We start from the raw sequence: 17,406 nt of genomic DNA on the forward strand, positions 1-17,406 counted from the left end.
CTAATGATCTCACTTTTAAAAATATTACATCCAGATCTAGTTCTAGTTCTAGACACCATATCACACAGTTTAAGGAAACCGTCAATGCTTTATAACAGGAAGGATGAATCTGTGGGTGCTGGATGCCACAGGTTTTGGGAGGACATACAGGAGGAATGGTAGATGAGATATGTTTAGCCATCTACAAAAGAGCCATGTATGATACCAGCTGGGATTTTTGTGTGTGTTTTATTTATTTATGTTGTTCCCCTCAACTTCCTTACTTCCCTTTTTAAAAATGGGAAGAAAAATGTTTCCCTTTCTTTAGTCAGTGACATCCTCACCAGACTGACACAATTTTTCAAGTATGATGGATGGCGACTTAAACACTATCTACCATCTCCCTCAGGACCCAGCAATATAGCTCATCAGATCCCATGGACTTGTGCACCTTCAGGTTCCTAAAATGATCTTGAACCACTTTTTCCTAAAGTATCTCTCATTATTACAGAAGAAGTTTCTGAGGCCCAGTCTTGAGATTTTGGTTCTGCAAGAATGATTTCACAAACCTTATTATTTTGATTTAAAAATCTCTAAAGGCATAATAGGCTTCATTTTTCAAATATCTTAATTATTTTTTTCCCACAAGAATGAATTTAAAAAGGAGAAAAGACATGCATTAAACAAGACTTATGATTAGAATTTTAAATGCTAATTTGCTAACAAAAAGTAAATAAATAAAACACACAAAAATCCCAGCTTGTATTGTACATGGCTCTTTTGTTGATGGCCAAACATAGCTTGTCTACCATTCCTCCTCTATGTCCACCCTTCAAAAACCGAGGCATCCAACACTCACAGAATCATCCTTCCTGTCATAAAACATTGATGGCTTCCTTTTACTGTATGATATGATGTCTAGAACTCCCACTAGATCTGGACGTAATATTTTAAAAAGTCAGTCTTACCAATGTGCTCACAAAGATCACAGAGCACATTGTCCTGAAAATTATGCCAAAGCACATGTTAAATAAGAAGATGAGTGGTGGCACCCAACATGGCTTTTCTAAGGGCATTGTGACTGACAAGTCTGGTGACCTTTTGTGATGGAGCATAGAACATCGGCAGAAGAGCAACCAACATGATCTACGTGGACTTGTGCAAAGCACTTGATGCTGTCTTGGATGAAATTCTTGTTTCTAAACTGGACAGGCATGGATTTGATGGATAGGCCACCCAGTGAATAAAGAATTGCCTGGATAATTGTAGTCAAAGGGTTGCAGTCAATGGCTCAATGTCCAAGGGGAGCCCAGTGACAAGTGGTGTCCTTAGGGATTGGTATTGAGACCAGGGCTGTTTCACATTTTTGTTGGTGACAAGGACAGTGGGATTGAAGGCACTCTTAGCAAGTTTCTGACAACACCTGGCTGTGTGGTGCAATCGACATGCTGAAGGGAAGGGATGCCACCCAGAGGGACCTCAACAGGCTTGAGAGGGGGGTCTGGTGAACATCATGAAGTTCAAGAAGGCCAAGTGAAAGGTCCTGCACCTGGGTTGGGGTAATCCCAAGCACAAACAGAAACTGTGGAGAGAATGGATTGACAGCAGGCGTTAGGAGATGGACCGGGGGAGCTGCTGGTAGATGAGCAGCTCAATATGAAACCTGGTTTGGCTAGACCAAAACCATCATCATCACCTGATGGGCTTCATCAAAAGAAGCATGGCCAGCAATGCCAAACTTGGCAAAAGAATATATTTGCTGATGCACAAGGAAATCTGGCTACCTGGAGAAGAGAAACAGAAGTAGGACAAACAGGGCCGAAAGGAAGGCGGGGCCCGTGGCTCAGGCCCGAGCCGCGGCCGCGGTGCCGCTGCAGTCTGGGCGCCGGGCAGTAGAGGGCGCCGCTCGGTTGTGCTGCCGGCCCGGAGCGGGGCGGCGCGGGCCCGGGGCCTGGCGCCATGCTGGGGCTGCTCCCCGCCCTCCGCGGCCCTCGGGCCGCCGCTCCCTGCCGTGGGACAGGCACAACTGGTAATAAAGTTGCCTCTGCCTCCCACATCAATATTGCTTGCGAACCTCCAACCTGTGCCTACAACGTGTTATAGCGCTTGGGTCAGCGTTGGAAAACAGCAAGCTGGTACTTTCCAACAGAGCTTTTTGAGGAATAGTGTTGCTGCTTTTATTGTCTTCAAGCAGAAACCAGGATGTACTCTGGGCTCACTCTTTGCAGGTGTTCAGTATTTTTTCATTGATGTTCATTTTTTACCCTCTTCCCATGTCTGGAGGACTCACCCTAGCTGAATGCTTTAAGCTTTGTGAACACAGACCTGGTCTAGAAACTGCTGCAAGAAAGGTGGTTCTCCCACGCAAGCTTGAAAGCTAAAATGGTCATAGAACATGGCATATGACATGGTTACAGGAAGACCAGGCATTAGGGAGTACTTATTGCTTGAATCAGACCTATTGTCACAGTTGCAACTTGACTGGATTTTTAAAAAGTTTGGTGTTTCGAGCAGAGGCTGAGGAAATTGGCAGTGATTTGGCATTTGTAAAGCTATACGGTTAAGAAACTATTAAAATACAAGGAAAACTATGCTGTTGATGAAAATCTATACAAAACCTGAAAACCATTATGATCTTACAAAAGAAATGCAACATTTGGGGAAAGAATCAACATTATCTTCTGCCATTATCATGGATCCCAATCTAAAATATGTGATGTGGTCAGGAGAATGTGTTCTGTTTTGAACATGAATAGTTATAGTCATGCATAGTTAATGATTTTGTTACACTGGTGAAAAATGTCCCAAAGCAATCTCCCAAAATCCCGCATGTGCCCACCAAATCAGGCTATTGAAGCATTATGTGATAGTCTCTTTCTTTGTTATATCTGTCCTGTAAAGACAACATGCCTGAATTTATTTCTCTCTAAAGATCATGGATTTCTGAAGGGTTTTGTGTGAAAACAAAGACCTTATAGAATAAGTGATCCAATAAATGTAAAAAATGTATGTATGTATTTTGCAAACAGTACTTTTGATTCTCAAGGCTGGACTCCAGAATTGCCTAGATGACATTACTACACTTGAAAGTTTGCTAGAGGTCATGAGAAGCATATACAAGCATCAGTTAGACTAGGCTGAAATGTCTTTACCAAGAAACAGGCATACCTTGCTTGAAGGCTAAGAGGAGCAGAGAATGCTGCTTCAAACAAATGAAGAACCAGTTCTCAATAATTTATTTGCAATTAAATTCATTTTCTGAATACCCTTGAGGATTCAGTGTGATCTAATTGTGGCCCTCCAATCCCTGAAGGGAGCCTACAAGAAACATGGGAAGAGACTATTTAAACAGGACAAGGGGGAATGATTTCAAACTGAAAGAGATTTTTATTAGATATAAGAAAGCAATTCTTTAATGTGAGGATGGTAAGGCACTGGAACAGGTTGCCGAAAGATGTTGTGGATGTCTCATCCCTGGAGGTGTTCAAGGCCAGGCTGGATGGGGCTCTGATCAACCTGGTCTAGTTTAAGGTGTCGCTTCCCATGGAAGGAGGGTTGGAACTAAGTGATCATTAGGGTCCCTTCCAACCTAAGACATGCTATGATTCTATGTATTTCATACAATTCCTTTATATTTAATGTCCTGGCTAGAAACTATGCCCAAATTACACTGATTTGGAGTTGCTATAAGCAGGACCCACATACCCATCCTAGACTGCTGTCAGCCAATTCCTGAAAAAAGAAAAAAATCTTTGAATGTAATCATGCAAAATGGTACATTCTTTAATTCTGTGTTAGCTACAACTGTGATGACTGACATAAAGAAGATGTCTGTCTGGTCCAGAACACTCCATGGACTCAAGATTCCCCCCCTTAAATTCATCCTGAGAAATGAATGTTTACTGTGAGCAGTTTTACTGGGGACTAAAGGTAGCAGTGCTAATTTAAGTATGGTACACTATGTTTCTGAAAGTTCTGTCAGCTCAGAGATGATCATGTTCTTTGAAGGAAAACTAACAAATGACAAAAAAAGTCTCCTATTGTTAATGAACTTTTTACCAGTAACCATAACCATTCTATGAGGATCATTATGTTTATTTTTCAGTGAAACACTTTTGGGGAAAAAAAAAGAAGAAAAAAGAAGTATTGCGAGAAGAATAAACACAAGAAAGTGCTTATTTGCATATTGGCTACACAGAAATGAAGATCCTGCTGTGGAAGACACAGATTCAAAAGAATCATAGATTACTTGGTGATGGTACGAGAAAACAGGAACTCAAAGGGTGGGGATCTGAATTATCACAGAGATGCTGAGATTTCTTTTTTGTTCTCTTATGACAAGAATTATACAAAAGACCACTTTGAGTGCTTGTTCTTCATTAGACACTTCTCCAGAAGATTGAAAAACAAGGACAATTATTGCATTAACTGAATTTTAAATTTAAAGCCTAACATGTAAAATTATCATAAAACAGGTGAAGTCCTTGCAGTGATATACTTAAAAATACTGAAAAACTTGATATAAAGGTCACTCTTCCATATAAGATTTGTCAGAAAAGCTATGAACTAGCTATGTGGTGTGATGTACTCATCTGCTGTGCTAGAGAGAATAGATGAGAAAATATCATGCAGCCTAATGAAATATTAGAGCAAAAATCTGACCTAAAGGTAGGCATTGGTTATCACCATAGGATATTTAGATTTAAGGCACTCTAAACTCCTGTGTTGCTTCCTTGTGACCCTTTGACATGCACCATGCCATGAAGTGGTATAATGACCCACTCTCTTCTAGTCTTCAAACCCCACAACATTTGTCAATCCATTTGACAGTGTAGTACTTGATTGCCTTGATTTGACCGCTATGATAACAATTTCAGAACAGGCCAGAAGTAACTTCATATCTGTGTGCTGATTTAGGTTTTGCAGAGAGAGGGTGCACACCATTTTATCTGTGTACTAGCAAGCTAGCTGAAAAGTGGAATATGTCAGTATTTGAAACTGAGTTTACACACAAATAACCTGAAAGAAAAAACTTTAGCAGACTTTCCTTTATTTGGCATCTTCTGAGTTGCTGTTTTGAGCAAAGGTATAACAGAACTCTACTAGATTGTTGGTTCTACTAGACCTTTGCTTGAAACAGCAATTCAGAAGATGCCAAATGAATTCTATATGGAAAGAGATGTGTTAAATATTGCTAGGTTATGGATGCCTAAGGCTAGAACATGAGTCCAGATGGCTGAAGTTCAACAGATGCCACAGAACTACAGAACTTGCATAAATATGTGATGTCAAGTGTGGGAAACCAGAGTGACGTTTTTCTGTGCAAGTATGAAAGCCTGAGTATTTTGTATTTTAAAAAAATAAGTTCCCAGTCTTACATTTTCATTAAAAAATGAAAAAAGAAGACCATGTTCTATGTGTCTATCCTATCTATCAGATATTCATGGAATTTTTCTTGCAGGTTCTTGCTGAAAATTCAGAATATCTATTGTAAAATATCAAAGATATAGGCTTTATCTCTGATCTAATGAGTTTATAAAGATTGATGTCATAATTAGAAACATACCAAAAAGGCTACATAGTCATATTCAACTCTCAAAATACAAAGCAACACTGCTGAGACATAAAGTTTCACAGTAATATTCTCTTCAGTAGAGAATGAATGAAAATCAGCTTGTTTATACTGTGAGAAAATTTATGCCAAAGACTGGAGCCTCCAGATGTATCAGGTGTCACAGTGTGAAATAAAAAGCTAAATTTCACTTGCATTTAGTGCCACCACTTCCCAGAAATAGATGTTGGGCATTTGTAATGAGAGACAGCGGTCACATGCAATGCTGGTACCCTGAGAGATTGGTGCAGCGGTCATATCAAATCCTCAATGCACACAAACACAATGGGCAGGGAAGCAGCCAGTGCTTCATCCAAATTCCATGAGGGAAAAATTGCAAGAAGTTGTGAGAGCTTTGGGCAGAGAGCCAGGGCAGGTGAAACCAGCTGGGCCGAAGGATGCATCTCGTCACACCAAGAGCTGCTGGACCCTTTGCAGCAGCAGTGTTGATGTCTGAAGGTTCCTCTGAGTGATTGAATATTGTTGTGTGTAACAGTTTGCACAATTTTAGCCAAACAAAGCACAGTTTCTGACTCTTTTAAAGAAACAATCACCTCTTTTAATGTAGTAGAAACGTTATTTGGAGAGCTTATGTTTGAGAGGTTCAGCTGGGATGCCTTGCAAGGAGGAGCCAGATGCTCGTTCACTTCAGCATTTCTCACTGTGAGAATATTCCTAGGCTCTGATTATTGCGTGACACACATTGCCCAATGGAACTCTCTTTTAGTTCTTTCACAGAGTATTTTTCAGTGTACTAAGTCTATACCTAGATGGAATTGAGATCACTACCACCTTTCTATCTTTGTGATGTTTTACATTTTATTCCTTAAGAATATTTTATTCCTTATGAATATCCTTTACTTGTGTCTCAAAAATCCATTCATTTCCTTTGCTGACAATCTTCTTCAGGAACATCCCCAGCTTCTCTAAAACTTCCTCCATCCATTTGAGACCCTGCTTCTTTCATCTTTTTTTTTTTGGTCAGACACAAAACCAAAATTTTTTGCCTTTAGTGTCTAGTTCTAATTCCAAACAAAATATTCTAAATATTAAGTGGTGAGAGATGATTAAAAAAAACTTACTTTCAAAGGTAATCTGATCAAAAATAGTTTGTTATACAGGCAGGATATCTGACAAACAGTTTTCAATGTCTTCATAAAAAAGAATGAAAATGCAGCTACAGTGATGTAATATCTCACCTGCCTTTTATAAAGCAGATTTCATCGGTGGTGCTGGATTTGTTCTTTAGGCAGTAGCCACTACATTTGGAATCAATGATTACATATCTTGACTTTTGCCATTAGTTATAATAAAACAAATATGTATGAATTTTTTATTTTTTTTTACCGTGAGCACTTTACAGGACATGAGTTAAGCACATGTGCAGCTCCAGACTGCATGAGCATAATCCAAGCGTAAAACAGCACATTATCTCTGAAGTCTTGCATGTCCTTTCTTTAAACTTTCCAGTTGGGTCTGAAAAACCTTGCTGAAAAAGAACTTTTGTATACAAATAATTGGAAGAAAGATGAGGATTCTTTCTGCTGACCTTGACATTATTTAAAAATATTTTTTAAAATACAGGAAATTATGAGGGCAGAACATAACACTGTAGATCATGTGTTTTGGTAAAAATGAAGACCCTTTGATGTTAGTAAAAAAAAAAGAATCACAGTTGTGGAGAAGTAGGCCCTCTAGCTGACAAAAAATAATGTCTGACTAGAACTTTTCCAAATTCAGTGATTTTAATGAAAGAAAAAATATTTAAAAATTGAAGCTATTGATTGAAAGTTAGAAAAGATGATTGCTTTTCTTTCTCTTCTTTGTGTGTCTGTCCTCCTGCCCATGAAAGCTGTTTTTTCAGTGCTTGGTTTCTCTTTTGTAGAACTATAATTGGATATATATTTGTAAGTCATGAAGGTTTATGTTGCACACATTTGTTCTATGGCTAATTGTTTTTCTTAGATTCAGTTTTACTAATTGATACTAATTTCAGTTAGTAACAATTTTTTTTTCAAGGCTGAATCCTCCTCCTTACTTTTCTACTGTATTTTAATATTAACTGAAGAATACTATATCTAAATATGTATGGAAGTCAAGTAGCTGCTATGAGTGGGGCAGCCAAGAAACCTGTATAGAGAAGAGCCAGCATGTTTGGTTTTTTTTTCCTTGATGGAATCTTGTGATTCTGTGATGCTTCCAGTATCTATGAATATCTCCAGAATTTAGAATTTTGTGATGTCAAGGTTTCTGACTTCATAGAAGTGAAACAGACAACTGCTTTAAAAATGTCATAATTGGCTAATTATCTGTAATAAAATGAAAATGTATTAATTTCTCCATAAATGTGTCAGTTTAAATGACTTCCATAAAGCTGTTCTATCCAAAATGGCAGTTATTAGAAAGACAAAGACAGACTCATGCCTGCAGAGCAAAAACAAGGCAACAGTTACCAAGCTGAACCAAGACATAATATGAGGAATCAAAAATTCACAATGAAGGTAATAAGCAGTGGAAAGAGATTGATCTAAATCTGATTTGAAAAGACTATGAGCAACATGATCTGTCTCTGAGGTTAACCTTCCTAGATGATCTTCAGAGGCCTCTTCTAACCTTTTCTATGACATATATATCTATAAGCATAGATATATAAATGTGTGTGTGTGTATATGTAACTATTCTATATAATATCTAGTAAAATATAATTTTTGCTGAAAATCCCAATAAGGAAAAGAAAAAATAACATCTTCTATCCAGAGTCTTTCAAACTGCTAACTTGAAGAAAACCCTAAGGGAAATAGATATCCATCCAAGAGATCAAGGCCATGAGGAAGCTATTGGGACATTTCAGAACCATATCTACGTGAATGAAGGAAAACATCTTTTCAGTTGTTTTCTCTCAGTAATTGCTATTTGTTAAGGAATCATATTTTTAAAAAATTGTATTTATAGAAAAGGAAAACCAGATTTAGAATAAGGTAGGACCTAGAAAGACAGTCCGTCCTACCTCATAGCCAAAGCTAAGTGATCTATCCTTCCCTTTTCTAATACTAAACTGTATTTACTGAATTATTCTGGAGTGTAAATGCATTTTGTCAATTCAAAATATTTCTAATCTGCAGTCTAATACTCAAAAATAAGTTCCCTTTCCTGTTTAATTAATCTTTCCTAAAAAACAAAAAAAAAAAAGAAAAACCCAAACAAAAACTTAGAAATGTTTTTGGATTTAATCAAGTTGTAAGCTTGAACTTTAGTCTCAAAACCATGCTTTAGAGTTAAGATCAAAGTTCTGCAATTCATGCCATGAAATGTTTTCTTCACTAGTTTTTAATTGAGGAGAAAGTTTTACATCAGTTTGTTGGGAAGTGCTCTGGCTGAATGTCAGGTTTCTGCTACTGGGAGTGCAGCATTACTGCGAGATGGTTTTAGAGCAGGCTTTCTGTCTGGATGAACGGATGATTGCCTGTTCTGCAGTTGCCTTATTGAAACCTGCTACTCACACAATCTTACTCCTAGAAGGAATAAAAATACCATAACTCAAAAATATAGAAAAGATTAATTTACAAGCACTTAAGACTGACTCTTGAACAAAAGGTCCTGTGTAGTCTTACACACATGCCAGTAGTATATAATTCTGCACCTCTTAGAAGAGTAATGCCTCATTACCTGAGTCATACCCTGGGTGAAGACCACCTGAATGATGTTAGATTCAGGCAACACAGAGGTGGAAAGAGGAAAATATTTAGTAATATAAATCACAACTAAGGCCATCTGTCCTGCAATTGTCAAGGCAGTAGACCGCCTCAGGCTCCTCCTGGGCTCTTCATCACTACCAGCTACCTGAATAGTAACAGCTGCTGCACTTTCTTTCATCTGTGGATAGTGAGGAGGCAGTATTCCAGCTTGTCAGCTGCTAGTGTGCCCACAGTGAGCCATATATTTTTTATCTTTTGAATCAGGCTATTACTGTAACACACTTCACATGGGAATACGTTCCTATATATAGAAAAATTTCCAATGTCTTAACATTTAAATACAGTGGATGCACTTCAACAAGCAACTTTTTTTTCTTTGATTAAACACTGACTGTTCCTCGGTTATCAAATCAAATTTGAGATCTTAGTTCTTGGTCTTCAAAGCTCTTGAGAGAGTGGATAAATTTAGAAATATAAACATTATAATCATAATAGACTGGAAGGTTGCATGAAGAGAACATCTAATCCATCTTTCCTGCCAGAAGGCATAATCAACAAGGCAAATATCACCTCAGGTATATATTGGTCCAAGCTATTTTTATATATCTCCAAAGGGAGAAGTTTCACAGACTCCCCAGACAATCTGTTCTTGTGCTTTGCTAACTTTGATCACTATAAAAAAAAATCATATTAATAACCTAAATCTTCTCTGTTGCAATTGAAACCCATTATTTCCTGCCCTATCCAACTTGAACGTGGAAAACAGATTTTTCCTACCTGCAGCAGCCTTTTGCTTACTTGAAGATTCTTGTGCCTATCTTCAGTCTCCTCTTTAGGTTAAACAACCCTAACTCATCAAGATTTTCACAAAGCTTCTCATCCATCTCAGTGCTGACTTTCAGACTCTTTTCATTTGGTTCAAAACTGAACAGAGTGCTGCAAATAAAGCTTTATATTACCTTCTGAATAGATGAAATAAAAAGGCTGAAATACTAAAAAATACAGACAAAGGTAATTGTCTTTACAGCTTAATTCTCATTGAATATTAGTAAGGTAATACTTTCAAAAGGCAGATGAAAATGTGTTTTGAAAGTTGAGATACTAGGTAATAAGAACATGAAAAAACATGGAAGGACATTTTAGATGAAATATACTGAAAAACATTACAAAAAAATTCCATCTGGTTCTGAAGTGCTTAATGAAAGGGCAAAATAAGAGGTGGTGTAAATAGGTGTCAACCTAAGAAAGGTCATAACTACACGGAAAGGGGAGCAAGAATAAAGCCTAATAACAAGAATAATGCCTAATACGCATGTGCTTTAGTCACACTGAGTTTCAGGTGATGTGTAAGTATCCGTAGAAAATATTAGAATTGTGACAGGACCTGTGAACTGAGTCAAGAGATCTAAGTCTCATTTCTGAAATCTACAAATGTGCCCATCAAATCCATTCACCAGATACTTATGCACATTCTACTAACATAGCTAGAATGAAGGGGAATTTAATTATATTTGTAAACACAACATGGCCTAATTCCGATGGAGAATTATAAAATGTATGTTAAGACCATGTCTGTCTTGTCCAGAACACTCCATGGACTCAAAGGTCCCTCTCTCCCTTAAATGTCACCCTGAAAAATTAATGTTTATAATGAGCATTTTACTGGGGACCAAAGGTAATGGTGATAGTTTAATTATGGTAGATTATTTTTCTGAAAGTTTTGTCAGCTCAGAGATAGTTATTAGTTCTTTGGAGGAACAAATGATGAAAAAAAATATCCTCCCCTTTAATATGCTCTCTTTTTAATACAAAAAAGCTGAATATATCAGAGCTGTGTTAAACATAGCATCCATTGGCTTTGGATCATGCATTTGGATCATCTACTACAGAAGATTTTCTATAAGCAAGTAATAATCCCAAATATATACTCTTAATTCTGAATGCTGTGGAAGTCTTCCAGATGTGAATGGAGCTGTAGCTGAAACAGCAGTGTCTATTCAAATCTTAAACCTACTCTGAACAGTGACTCAAGGCTATGAACTTTCTTATCCCCTGTTAATAATGACACTTCATTGCCACTGTAATCTATTTAATAAATTCACACGAAAGCAAAGGCAGTGGAGAAAAGGTGGAGGGGTGAGAGAAAAAACATGGAGAAGCAGGCATTAATAGCTGTTTCAGAAACGAAGGGGAAGGGAGGAAATAGAGCAAAAGGAAGGTAATAAACTAGAAAAGGAAGCAAGTGGTAGAAGTAGCAGTCTTTTAACAGTCAAATTGAATTGTACTGAGTATACCAAACACCTCTTTGTTTAGACTTCAGAAGTTAGGGACCTTAGTCCAAAGGAGATCTGTGTGTATTACAATAAATTAAAAAGTAGTCACTGACATGTAGAAGAAATATTTTTCAACAATGCAGTATTGCATTGCAGTGACAGGCTATCTCTGTTATGTAATATTAACGACAGATTTAATTTTTCTAGAATAAACACTCATATGGTGGATTTAAGAGTTTTGCAGTGCTATTGAAAATGCTTGGGAGTGATAACTTAGGTCTCTTAACAATTTCTCCACTTTTGGAGATTTTTATCTGAAGAAGTAAGATCAGGCCAAGAGTTCTGCCTAGATAGTCGTGAATCTTACAGGATGTCCTTCATTTAGGGATCTTTTGACCTGAAGGTGGATGTACTTAGGGGTAACAGATCTTGAGGAATTTGTGCCTGCATTTGGTAATCTCACTTGACGTCTCCTCACTTGTTTGAACAGCACTTCCTAATCGATCATCCTTGTTTCACACATAATTATAAAGTCACGATCCTATGCTTCATCATCTACCTCTCTGTGGATTCCTTACTTGTAATTGTAAAAAATACAAATCTTTTAACTCAGTCTTCATAAACAGTTTTCTGTACACATTCATTACCCTTCCTTGTACCTTTACAATCTTACTGTATAATTCTGAGGTGAATAGCCTAAAAATATAAACTGTGTACAAGTTCTTGAGTAGTCCACATAACTTGGACAAAATGTTTTCTTTTCCATTCTATTAATTTTAACTCCTAAAATTTCCTTTCTTTTCTAAACACCTTAGTGTATTGGCCTGAGGTTCCAGGATTTTATGCAAGGTAACATTTAGTTTAAAGCTCATTGCTGCATATGAACAGTGAGGATTATTTTCCCATTACATTACTTTGAACTTGCCAACATTGGTATGGTCTACTATTTCATTTCCCAGTCATTCAGCAATATGACAATGTCCTGCAGTGTTGTCACCAGAGTATTCTTTCTATTAGATCCTTAATGCACGTTGCAAAATGGGAATCCTAGCACCCTAGTATTACCCTATTCTAGTGTTAAAATTATCAACTTTGTATTTAATTGCTTTCTATCTTTCTGTACATCTATTATTTGTCCATGGAAACTTGATTTCATTATAAATCTTTATTGGAAAAGTTGTTAAAAACTTCCTGAAAAGCCAGTGTCAAGTAAGTATTTTCTATTTGGTCACTGATTCTTTGAAAAAAACCTCCAGAAATAAATTTACAGGAGGCAGTATTCCTTCCTCTTTTTGTTCACACCTCTCCAAGCACTTAGTCTATTTTTTATTATATTTTCTATCATTTTGTCCAGCATGGAAATCAGGCTTTCTAATCTGAACTTCAGTTCAGTCTGAGAACCTTTCTATGAACTAAAACTTTATTTCCCACTATCCGTGCTACCAAGGACATTTTATATTTTAACTGAATCATTTATTGCAGTGCATCTTTTTCATATTTTAGTCCCTTTGAAACTCCTAGGTGAGTACCATCTGGTCCTTGCAATTTGCTACAACTCATGTTATTGATTTGTTCTTCATAAAAATGTAAGAATGACTGCACTATGTCAGACCAAAGGTCTAGCTACATCAGTATCATTCTCGGACAACGCCAGATGTCGAGGGAAGATTATAGGAAAGAAAGAAAGGTGTTTGGGTAGTTCCTTTAAATTCTCCCCTGGCCTTGAACCATTTGTAGTTCAGAGATGGCTGAACTTCAAATTGTCAGTTTATTTTAACATTCTTAATGAATTTTTCTTCTACAAACCTTATAGCAGTGGAAGAAAAGACTGGACTTACTTCTCACATCTGCCAGATCCCATAGCAGAGGTACTGTGCACAGAGAAACAGATCCTTTGTTTTGTTTCATGGTTTTAACTTCTGGCAAGGAAATCTACATCCCTTTCTGCATCTTCATTAGGTTTACAGATATTCATTAAGTTCACAGACTTCCATCTCATCTGTCCTTGATTATCACTTTTCCAAGCTGAAGCATTGTAGCTTTTCAGTTGTTCCTTGCATGGAGTTCTTTCCATATACTTTCACAACATTACTGCCACTGTCTCAGCCTTGTGGTGGGATGTTTTTGTGGTCAACAAGCAATCTCCAAGCTACCTCCAAGTATACCTTTTCAAACGCACTTTCTATTTTATTTTTAATATACTGTCACATGAGATTATTTCCCTGCTTGAAACTAAATCCCACTTCCCCTTACACCTGATCCCACCAGCAGATGAATGTGTGGTTACAATCTGTCAAGAGTATGCATTTGATAGCAAAATTTTGAATAGTATCCCAGTCAGTACTGGAAGTAAGGTAAACACTAGATGTCTTCTCTTGGATTTGCTAACTAACAGCTCCAAGAGGGATTTTCAGTATCTTTGGATGAGATACCAGAGTGTCATCCCTGTCATGTCCTAACCCGATATATAGACAGGCTATATATGATTGAAATCTGCTTTCATTATTGAGTTTTCTGATGCTGTATCCTTTCTCATTTTCTGTGTCCCCAGTCACTTTGACTGTCATGATTTGGAGAGGAATGCAGAAATTGTTAATGTAACCCTAGTATTACCCACTTTCTATTCAATCATAGGTGCTGAACACTCCTGATTGATAGTCACCTCATGCCCTTTCTCATTTGACCCTGTTTATACTACAATGTCCCAGTATGGTCAAATGATGGAATAACTGGTACTTTGTAATTATTTTCTTCTTACTTATTTTCCATACATCACGTTTGTAATATGGCTCTTAAGTCAATATCTTAATTTAAAAACAGGCATTCTAGTTGAATGGTCTTGCTTTTGGGAATCATCTCTTCCTTTGGACCCAGTGAAGTGATTTTGCAGGGCTCTGTTGAACTAGATTGAAAATTAGATTCATTGAAGTCGGGGTAAATGTCATATCATGTAGATATTATGCTTCTGGGAATACATTTTTCATCTGTCCTTCTCTACCTTTTTAGATGCATTTTCTTGCTCTCTTTGATTTGCCAACTATGAGGGTAGAAAATAGCACTGATAAGGAAATGATTCCTCAAGAAACAGAATGTGCTGAGAACAGTTACTTGTTCAGCCAGTGGCTCTCATTCTATTTACTGCAGTTTTTGGGAAAGCACAAATCAAAAAATAAAGAAAGTCTTCACGCATCTCTGAAAGGCACTAATTCCTTTCAATCACTCTTACAGCCAACCTCTATCCTGCCTCACTTCAGCAGAGGTCAAGATTTTGTTGTCCATTCATTTTATCATGCCAAGAAAGAAGGGAAGGAGAAAATTTAGTCATCAGTACTCACAAAGGTTGGGGATAGTCCATAATGGTCTGCAAGAGCTGTCATGAAAAAAGATGCAAAGCCTATGCCTGCAAACATAGATAAAAAAAGGCCTGTTTAGTTTTGAATTAGTAAAGTTCTGACTCAGCAACCACCTGAAAACAAGGTATTCATCTTATATGACCTTCCTTTTGAAAGAATCAAAGGATGAATGGGAAAAAATATTGAGAACAGAAATTAGCAGGGCAAGCAGTACATGTAAACTGGAGTGGAAAAGCTAACTTAAGTAATTTAGAAAAGAAAGAATGAACAGATATACTGACTAGTGAATTGTATAATGAAGATAGATGGTTTGGTGCTCTTAATTTAGTCTCATAATGTGAGAACAAGAAGACACTCAATTACTCTGAGTGCTAGCAAATTTAAAAGTGATGAAAGGAAACAATTCTTTATGCTGTGAATAGTAAATCTTTGGAACTCAAATAGTCTAACATTCAGTAACCTGAGAAGTTTAGATTATTTAGAATTGGGCCTTACTGAATGAGAACAAGCACAGCTTTGGTTGCTGTTTTGAAACAGTAAAGCGCAGTGAAATAACTTCACTATATCTAGAATGCCTTTTAGAATGTTGGAGAACATTGCAATTTGATTTCAAGAGCATGATCTGCGTTGGACATTCACAAAAATTTGTGACAGCTTTTGGTGTTTTATGATCTCTCAAGGAGCGGCTATGGTGTACTGCTTATGTCCTCACCTACAGTGGCAGATTCATTCTCATGTCCTAGTCAGAGAATTTTAGCCAGTATGCCATGTTTCCTGTGAGGACTGCAATAAAATGCCTTGGGCGATTGATCTGGCTACTGCAGCCAAGTCTTAGATAAACACTATTACTTTTTTAAGACCTGTGAATGAATCTTTCTTCTCTTATTGGCATTATGCTTGATGACATCTCTCCTCTTACTGAGGCATTATAGCTGAATTCCTGTTACTGGACAGTTTGGCTATCTGGAGGATATAAGTATCTGTGAGAAGTGTGCTTGGTAGAACAAGCTGATTAAAGTTAAGAAGACCAGGTGAATGTTTACACCTACCAAGGACGAACATCAGACATTAAGACTTTCAAGCAGCATTTACACTGTTGGAGTGATGATCAGCTATTCTCAGGATTAGGTTGAACAGTCAATCATTGGCATGGTGCAAGAGACATTTTGACATTTCAGTGTTAAGATTTCGCTGTAAATGAGAAATGTCCTTCTTAGGGCAGGTTACTGCTATGTCATGGGCAGGTCAAAGGATGCCCTTTTAGCAGAGTGCATAAGTCTGGCCAACTTGCAAGCCATAACTCATGTGCTCCACCAACTTCTACAGCTACTGTATTAGAATATTGCACATGAGTTCTTAACCCATGGTTTTAGTATCCATTTGTGACCCTGTTGTTTATGTTTATGTTATATTTTTTATGAGTTTTTCTGTACCTTTTCTTCTTCAGATCTCCCTGCTTCTACTTCCTCCCTGAGCATCAAGTTCCAGATATTCTCCAACCACTGGCTGAACAGGTATTTTGTTTTAAATCCATGTTGTACTAGCTTGGAGCCACCTTACTTAGTGTCGCAGAATTCGTCTATTGCTGAGTTTAGTGAACAACAGCTCTGTGCTTCTGTGATCTCCCCCTTTAAGTTCATAATGCTTGGTGAGGCCCTTTTCTTAGCGTTCTCTACAGGAAGGATGCTAACCTGTCCTTGTGACGTAGCTACTCTGTCTCCTTGATCCTTTCAGGTTTCTTCCCTTGTATGCACATTCTTTATATCCACTACACCCTTCTGGGCTCCAGAGATAAAGGACACACAAGCTGCAAGGATGTAGCCATGCTAGATGCAGCCTTTGCCACAGAAATGGCCTTAACAATCCTATATGACTTCTGCATATGTAATTGCCAGTTCAGAGCATATCCTAATTCACCCCTCACAAGAAGTCAGCAGCCTAGGAACACAAGCCCATCTATTATCCTCCTACTCGGACTCTAAGATGTCTTACACAGGGCTTGACATTTCTGCCAGTCAAACTTCCACTTTAGAGACCCCATGTGACTATTTTAGTTTCCACTGCTGACAGTTTGGTTCTGTTACAATGAAGGTTCAGCCAAGTCTTTCTAATGGAGGTCTTTCATTGTCATACATGGAGATTATGAGTCCCTGCCTGCCCCTCACAACCTGCATGATTTCAAAGAATATTACTATGCAGGTCAGGGACTTTAGTCCTTTACCTAGCAGAGTGAATTTAGCTTTCAGACTTTCCCTCTTGCATTTGCCCCCTGTGACTAGACCAGCAAGAACCAAGTTTCTCTCCTGCATTCTTAGCAGGTTTAGTATTTTAACCCACTTGATTGAAAATAAAATAGTCTCACATTTGGACATTTTCCTTTGGTTTTGGGAAAGACAGAAAGTGTTACAGTCATGCACTTGTACTTGATTCTGTGATGGGTGGTAAAAGATTTTTGATGTTAAAGAACTTGTGTCTGAGATTGCCAGAAGAATGGT

At 37.6% G+C, this 17,406-nt stretch overlaps 1 protein-coding gene and 1 long non-coding RNA gene across 26 annotated transcripts in view; one reads left to right on the top strand and one right to left on the bottom strand.

The window, feature by feature from the left end:
- Positions 1–16,534, bottom strand: part of LOC135306542 (uncharacterized) — a 37,698-nt gene extending 21,164 nt beyond the window's left edge. For 11 of the 25 annotated variants that reach the window (XR_010367360.1, XR_010367359.1, XR_010367386.1 and 8 more), the window contains exon 1: positions 1,764–1,838. The gene's annotated coding sequence lies outside the window, so the exon portion shown is untranslated. The other 14 variants (XR_010367387.1, XR_010367367.1, XR_010367377.1 and 11 more) reach the window with 7 other exon arrangements.
- On the top strand, positions 1,956–5,383 carry LOC135306599 (uncharacterized). The gene is made up of 2 exons (XR_010367396.1): positions 1,956–2,207; positions 4,085–5,383. It is a non-coding gene; the product is annotated as an uncharacterized LOC135306599 (long non-coding RNA).
- Positions 16,535–17,406: the final 872 nt, after the last annotated feature.

Source organism: Passer domesticus, chromosome 1 (genome assembly GCF_036417665.1).
Source record: "Passer domesticus isolate bPasDom1 chromosome 1, bPasDom1.hap1, whole genome shotgun sequence".
NCBI lineage: Eukaryota > Metazoa > Chordata > Aves > Passeriformes > Passeridae > Passer > Passer domesticus.